Consider the following 8108-nt stretch of genomic DNA (forward strand, 5'->3'; position numbering starts at 1 on the left):
CAATGCAAACATACAGATGATATACGTCGTCAATACTAAATCTACCTGTGTGGGTATAATAATAATAAGAAATAGCTCTATCGTTGTCTAGGGGATAATGTATTGTCCGATGGAAATATAAAAGTCACTTTAGTTCATTCAAGCTGCAGCTTTTTGGTTGGAGAGAAAGATGGGTTAAAACTTGCCCATTCCTTTTATGATGTCAATCCTTCGAGAGTCGTTGGGAGTTGATTTCCCCGTTGTTAGCTAAAAACTGTTCTTCCGTGGTAAAGGCCACCGATTCCAGGGCAAATGGAAACGGGCGCATGTGGCCTTCCCACCGGCTTTCGCTATTACTGGATCACTAGCGTTTCTTCTGGTGCGTCTGAGGGGCTGTTCCCACAGACCCTCTTTTATCCTGACTCACAGGGTCTCAGATGTCAATCAGGTTGAGATGATGCAATCCCTCCACCAACCTCCCCCTCGGTTCATTGCCTGGGGGCTTCGATGCATCGTACAGGATGCAATACACAAGTCCATCTCCAAGAGACAATAGCCGGTATCAATGGGTCCGCCTTTCAGAGGCCAGGACACATTCCAACTCTTTGTGGATTCTGCATGTCTTTCTCTCATTTCCTGGGTCTCCTGAACTGACTCAATAGTGATCTTGCGATTCTCACAAAGGAGGGGGCTACACCGCACCCTTCGGCCCCTCAGAGCTGTGGTACATTCGTAACACTTAAAGTAGTACACTCTCAAGAAATTGAGCTTCCCTAAAACAGAATAAATCAACAAACTGAACACTGCAAACTCCTGTGTTAACAATCTACATCATGGTTTCAACAGATACAGCAAGAGAGTTAATCTGGCACCTTTTGGATTTAGATAGTTCCTGATGGGCAGTTTTTTTCCCCCAGACTATTGGATGTTATTCCCCATTTAATGCAATTTTTTTACGGTGTTACATTGTAGAATTAGCACTTTTCCAATAAATTTGGTATGCTTCAAGTGAGCACATGAATTGGGTACCAGTGTGCCTCAAGGGAACATGAGAACTGTGCAGTATCACTGGGGTTTCAGTATGTTTGTATAATGGATTTTCAGAGTTTCATTATAATTAGTATATAGGATTGCAGGTATTTCATGCAATTAATTTTGGTGATTATAATAAACTTAACCATTGCTTCACATTCTTAATTACTGGTCCGAGGGCACTGATATAGTAAACGTCTCAGAAAAATTTATGTAATGAAAGAACTAGGTTGGGTTATTTTACTTACTATTGTAATAACCTAGGATAAAATGAAAAAAAGCTACTTCTGATAAGTGATATATAAAATTTTGCTGATTCTCACAGGAGGAAGTTAAAAATAAATATTTTTGAAGTGGATTTCCATATAATATTAAAGTACATTTTACTTTCATTTAAACTTTTTATGAAAGCAGTAGTTCAAAAATTAGAAAGGACAAGAGAATTGTACAATGCAGGATTGGCCCACCAGGTCCATGCTTATTTTTCTACCTATCTACATTTTACCCTCAGAACTGTATCTGGCTGTGGTTTGCCTATTTAAGTGCTTATCTAATATCTCCTAAATATAGTACTTGCATCCACCATCTCCTCTGATAGTGATTGTGTGTCTGTAAAGTTAGTGCCTCACAATACCAGAGACCCAGATGTAATCGGTGAATTTTGCACATCCACCCTGCGGTCAAATGGGTTTCTGCCACGTGCTCTGGTTTCCTGCTACGCCTCAAGGATGTATGGGTTGGTAGATTAATTAGACACCGTAAATTGCACCTTGTATATAGCTGATGAGAACACTGGGAGGAAAAAAATGTGGAATTAATATCAGATGCATGCAGATGTGTGGGGAATGGTCAGCACAGACTCTGATGGATGTTCACTTTCCACGGTCCAAGAGGCTTATTGCTAACCTCAGCTTTCTAGCATAGCTGAGAAAGGGTCAGAGTTGTTAATAGGTTAATGTCATAAACCAATATTCCTTGTTCAGCTTCATATTGTAAACAAGAGCCACTCTTAAGTTCTTAATGTAAATTGCAAGCAGTAACCTGTCTGAAGTTAAAAGGACACCTTTGCTAATGAATAGTACTGTCTACATAGCACAGGCAGCTAAGACAAGGAAATCTGCAGATGCTGGAAATTCAAGCAACACACACAAGATGCTGGTGGAATGAAGCAGGCCAGGCAGCATCTATAGGAAGAAGTACAGTCGACGTTTCGGGCTAAGACCCTTCGTCAGTCTGAAACGTCGACTACTTCTTCCTATAGATGCTGCCTGGCCTGCTGTGTTCCACCAGCGTTTTTTGTGTGTTACAGGCTGCTAAGAGATTGGTTTGAAAAGTGAAGTGACCATAAGGTGTTCTCATGCATCAGGTAAACATAAAGCAATGGGATTATGTTCATTGGCCTACATCAAACCAGCAACTACTGCTAAGTTATTTGTTTCATCTTGATAGAGATCAAGAGACGTTTCATGAGACTTAGTACATCAGACATGGTCACAGGTAAGATCAATTAATAGTCGTGATCTTTGTGTATTCAGAGAGTCAACCCTCGCACCATTAATTTTGTATGTCTGGATTATCTCCAGAAGCTTTTAGACAATTTGTCCAGATTACTTTGTCCCAGCAAAGGTGTCTGAAAAGCATTACATGCAAATAATATTAACTACAGCAAAACAGTATAAATGTTAGAAAGTGTTGGGATTGTTAGTATTGACAAAGATGAGGTGACAGAAAGAAGAACTAGAATTCATTCCTCAGCTATCGGTTTTTGCGACTGATGACTCCTTCATCTGCAACTCATTTTTGTAAAAATTGGGCCTGTTAATTGAAATCCATTGTAGTTTTTAAACTTCTGGAATTCAGATTCTTTTAAAATCAGAAATCCCCTGAGTTTTAAATGTATGTTGAGAACTATTTGTCCAAATTTAAATGTGTATCATTAAGAATGGTGGTTGTTGTCCATTGTGCCTGAAACCTGTGCAGGAGAGTTTTTAAAGTGGAAAAGCTATTGCACTGGGGCAGTTCCACACTCTTGAGGTTGGGGGTCCTAGTCCAGTGATACAAGCAAGCATCACAACTGGGGTCTTCCTTGGTTGCAGTGGATGACCATGGCATCTGTGCCTCATCGTGCCCTTTGTTCTCCATGGAGCATTGCAGAACCACCTTCCTCGAAATTGGATCTCATTGTAGATCTTATCTGCCCAGTCCACTGCATCAAACTTTGCGTGCTAAGACAGACATATCCCTGCCTCACCAGGATAGGTGGCCACCAGGTACCCTCATCTGTTGAAGCATTGTATCGGGATGCGGCCAGTGTCACGTGCAGACACTGAAACCACAGGTGAGTGTCTGATGGGGACCAAAGATGAGTGAACTGCCCGGAATAGCTGGAGAGACTAGACAGGGAAGTAAGCCCATCTTTCAAGAGTTGGTTGATACAGTGTAACCTCCCTATAGTGAGGTGCCCTATATTGGACAGGGTATTGTGGACCATCACAGACTCAGTGGAACAAAAGGCCTCTTTCTATGCTTTACCTTACACCAACATGGAAGAAATTATCAGGTCCATATCAGCTCTCAGTGAAGTTGTCATACGGGTCTCATGAGCTCTTATTTCCCTGCACCCCTACAACTTACTTTGACATGTGCCCATCGACTCTCCCTCAATTTTATTTTTGCTATTAATTTACAGTAACTAATGTACCTACCACAAGTGGAAATTAGTCATGGAGGAAACATGCAAATTTCATGCAGGATGGAATCCAAGCCCATGGAGTCGAAAGGAAGCAGCACTAAATTGTGCCAACATACAGGCCTCTTGTTCTCCTAATTAGTTCCTGATAATGCCAACATTTCTTGAAATAATGTTATCTTGGCAACAATCATTGTTTCATCTTTTTAAGAACAGTACGACAGAAAATACATTAATTGCATGAATGCAACAGAAAGTGAGAATGTCAAGACATGAATGATTCTCATGCTAACTGCTAAGAATCTGTCTCATTTTAAACTAATTATATATATACACTTGAGTCAATGCCTACTCCCAAATCCACTCTGCCTCACAAACTCACCTCTACTTGTCTAAGCGGACCCTCTACACCCAAGGTTATACCTGCAAAGTAAAGCAGTCCATATGTAAAGCTAGGCCTTGGCAGCATATCCCATGCCCATGGAATACTGTCTTCGGTAGCTTGCAAACACCCCATCAGTGATCGTATGGTTGTGACCTGTGTTTATGCAAATATATGGATTACTAATTCCTTCAAAATCTGTGCCAAGTATGGCTTGTACCTAGCTTTTCCAACATTCTTATTGAATTGACACAAATGCATGGTAATACTAGAATGCCATTCATTTTTTGTTCATCTAGAATTGTCTCAGGCACCTATAATGTCCACAAATGTTCTACCATTAGTTACATATTACAGCAGTAAATATATTCAAAATTCAAAGTAAATTTATTATTAAATTACTTTTGTCTCAATATTCTACCTTGAGATTCATTTTCTAGCAGGCATCCACCATAGAACCAAGAACTAAAAAAGACTCAATGAAAATAGGCAAAGACTGGCAAACAAGCTGTGTAATACAAAAACAACCTCATAATAAATATACAAATAATACTAGGAACATGAATTATAGAGTCCTTAAACATGAATGCCGAGCTGTAGTCAATGAAGAGCGTGGTGATGCACGCACCTCTATTGCCCAGACGTTCCAGAGCCAGTGAAATAGTATCCACTGTTGCCTATTGATTAAAATCTTCAGAAAAAGTGCAGATGCTGGAAAATCAAAATAAAAACATGTTGTAAATACTCAGATGAGGTGAGGTAGCATTTGTGAGAAATAAAGTTATTGGTTCAGGTTTCAAACCTTTAGTCAGAATGAGGAAATACTTTGTTTTCATTTGCAGAGAGCAGAGTATCTCTGATAGAATGAGACCAAATTAATTGTTTTATTTCGAAATACAGCACGGTAACAGGCCCTACAGGCTCAACAAACCTGTGCTACCCAAATATACCCAGGTGACCAATTAACCCACTAAATTGTACGTCTTTGGAATGTGAAAGGAAATCCGTGCAGTCACAGGGAGAATGTACAGACTCTTAGCAGCGGCAGCAAAGTATTCCAAAGACTTAATGCTCATATCATTTTTGTACAAGAAACTCATGTGAGGAGGGAGGACAAATTTCGTTTTTTTAGATTTTGGCGGGGTCAACAGTATCATGCAAATTCGAATGCTAAAGTAAAAGGAGTTTCAATTTTTATTGACTCTTCTATTTCATTTGTTCAACATGATATTTTTTCGGATCCGAATGGCAGATTTTTGTTAATTACGGGTTTACTTTGTAATAAAAAGGTTGCTTTGGTTAATGTTTATGCTCCAAATGTGGATTGTCCTGACTTTTTTAAGACTTTATTTACTTCTTTACCCAATCTAAACGAATATAAGTTAATAATGGGTGGTGACTTTAATTGTTGTTTAAATCCTCTGATGGATAAACCTTTATCTATTCAGACTTTACCTAATAAGTCGGCCACTTGTATTAACTCTTTTTTGACTGACAATGGAGTTTTTGATGTTTGGAGATTTCGGCATTCTAATGACAAAGAGTTTTCTTTTTTCTCACATGTTCATCACTCTTATTCAAGAATTGATTATTTTTTTGTAGACTCTTGTTTTATTCCATTGGTAGTCGGTTGTAACTATGATATTATAGCTATCTCTGATCATGCTCCGTTATTACTTTCTATGAAATTTACGGATACAGCTTTTAATGCTAGACAATGGCGATTTGACTCTACCTTGTTGCAAGACTCTGACTTTATTAAATTTATGGAGGAGCAGATCGACTTCTTCTTCTCAACTAATTCTACAGATGATATTTCCTGTGGAACACTTTGGGACACTTTTAAAGCTTATATACGTGGACAGATTATTTCTTATTCTGTTGGTTTGAGGAAACGTATCAAGATGGAAACTCTTTTATTGGTTGATAAAATTAAAGAGATTGATAAGAAATATTCGATTGCTCCTAGTAAGGAGCTTTACAAACAAAGGGTTGAACTTCAAATGGAACATAGTTTATTACTTACATCCTCGATTGAAAATCAATTAATGAAAACTAAATCTGATTTTTATATACATAGTGATAAATCTGGTAAACTGTTAGCTAGTCAATTGAAGAATGCTCTGGTTAAACGTCAAATCACTAAGATTGGTCAGCAGAATGGGAATCTGACAGTTAATCATGATGAGATAAATAAGGCATTTCAAGATTTCTATACCTCCCTGTATCAATCTGAATTTCCTCAAGATTATAATACCATGTCTGATTTTCTGGGGAAATTAAATTTTCCAAGGTTATCATCTGATGATCTTTTGATATTGGATACTCCTATTACGGATGTAGAAATTAAAGGGGCTATTTCCTCAATGAATTCTGGGAAAGCACCGGGTCCAGATGGTTATACAGTTGAATTTTTTAAAATTTTTTTCCGCTACTCTTTCCCCTTGGTTAGGTAAGGTTTTTGAGGAGGCCATTAGATTAGGGAATTTGCCACAATCTTTTTCTAGAGCTTCCATTTCTTTAATATTGAAGAAAGATAAAGACCCTACTAATTGTGCTTCTTATAGACCTATATCTTTATTGAATGTAGACTCCAAGATTTTTTCTAAGTTACTGGCATCTAGATTGGAGAAGGTATTACCCAAAATTATTTCAGATGATCAAACTGGCTTTATTAAAAATCGTTATTCTTTTTTTAACATTAGGAGATTGTTGAATATTGTTTATACTCCCTCACATGATACTTCAGAATGCGTGATTCATTAGATGCGGAGAAAGCATTTGACAGAGTTGAATGGCCTTACTTATTTAATGTGTTGGAGAAGTTTAATTTTAGTCCGATATTTATATCATGGATTAAGTTGATTTATCATACTCCAGTAGCCTCAGTGGTTACCAATAATCAAAGATCTCCCTTTTTTCGCCTATTTTGGGGCACTAGACAGGGATGTCCTCTTAGTCCATTACTATTTAACATTGCCTTAGAACCTTTGGCAATTGCCATCAGACAATCACAGGATATTTTGGGTATTAATTGTGGGACAGATATTCATAAGTTATCTTTGTATGCAGATGATTTATTACTATTCATTTCTAACCCGGAGAAATCCATTCCAGCAGTTTTATCATTATTGGATCAATTTAGTGAGTTTTCTGGGTATAAGTTAAATCTTAATAAAAGTGAATTGTTTCCATTAAATAAACGGGTCCCAATTTATGGAAATTTACCCTTTAAATTAGTTAATGACTCTTTTACTTATTTAGGGATCAAAATCACAAAGAACCATAAAGATTTGTTTGGATTTAATTTTTTACCCTTAATTGATCAGATTAAAGGTTTGTTTACTAAGTGGTCACCTTTGTCTCTATCTCTAATAGGCAGGATTAATGCTATTAAGATGGTTATTTTACCTAAGTTTTTATATATTTTTCAAGCGATACCAATTTTTATCCCGAAATCTTTTTTTACTAATGTTGACTCTAAAATTTCTTCATATATACGGCAGTATAAAAATCCCAGGTTAGGTAAAACATATTTACAGAAGACAAAAAAGGAAGGCGGGTTAGCATTACCTAATTTCAGATTTTACTATTGGGCAGCTAATATTAGATATTTGTTATGCTGGTTGAAAGATGGGGGTGGATCTTTTGGCCCTTGTTGGGTGAGTTTAGAAACTAAATCGGTATCAGCTTATGCTTTGGGTTCTATTTTAGGGACTTCTCTCCCTTTTGCTCTTTCTAAATTGCCGAAACGAATTGACAACCCGATAGTTAAACATACATTGCGTATATGGTTTCAATTTCGGAGATTTTTTGGGTTGACTCAATTCGTTTTAAATAGTCCTATTGTATCTAATTGTTTTTTTCACCCTTCCATTATAGATCAAGCTTATTCAGCTTGGAAAACTAAGGGATTACTAAGATTTTCTGATTTATTTTTAGATAATTGTTTTATGTCTTTTGAACAATTATCCAACAGATAAAACTTGCCGAGATTTCATTTTTTTAGATATTTACAGATTAGAC

The sequence above is a fragment of the Hypanus sabinus genome, chromosome 22 (genome assembly GCF_030144855.1).
Source record: "Hypanus sabinus isolate sHypSab1 chromosome 22, sHypSab1.hap1, whole genome shotgun sequence".
Classification (NCBI taxonomy): Eukaryota; Metazoa; Chordata; class Chondrichthyes; order Myliobatiformes; family Dasyatidae; genus Hypanus; species Hypanus sabinus.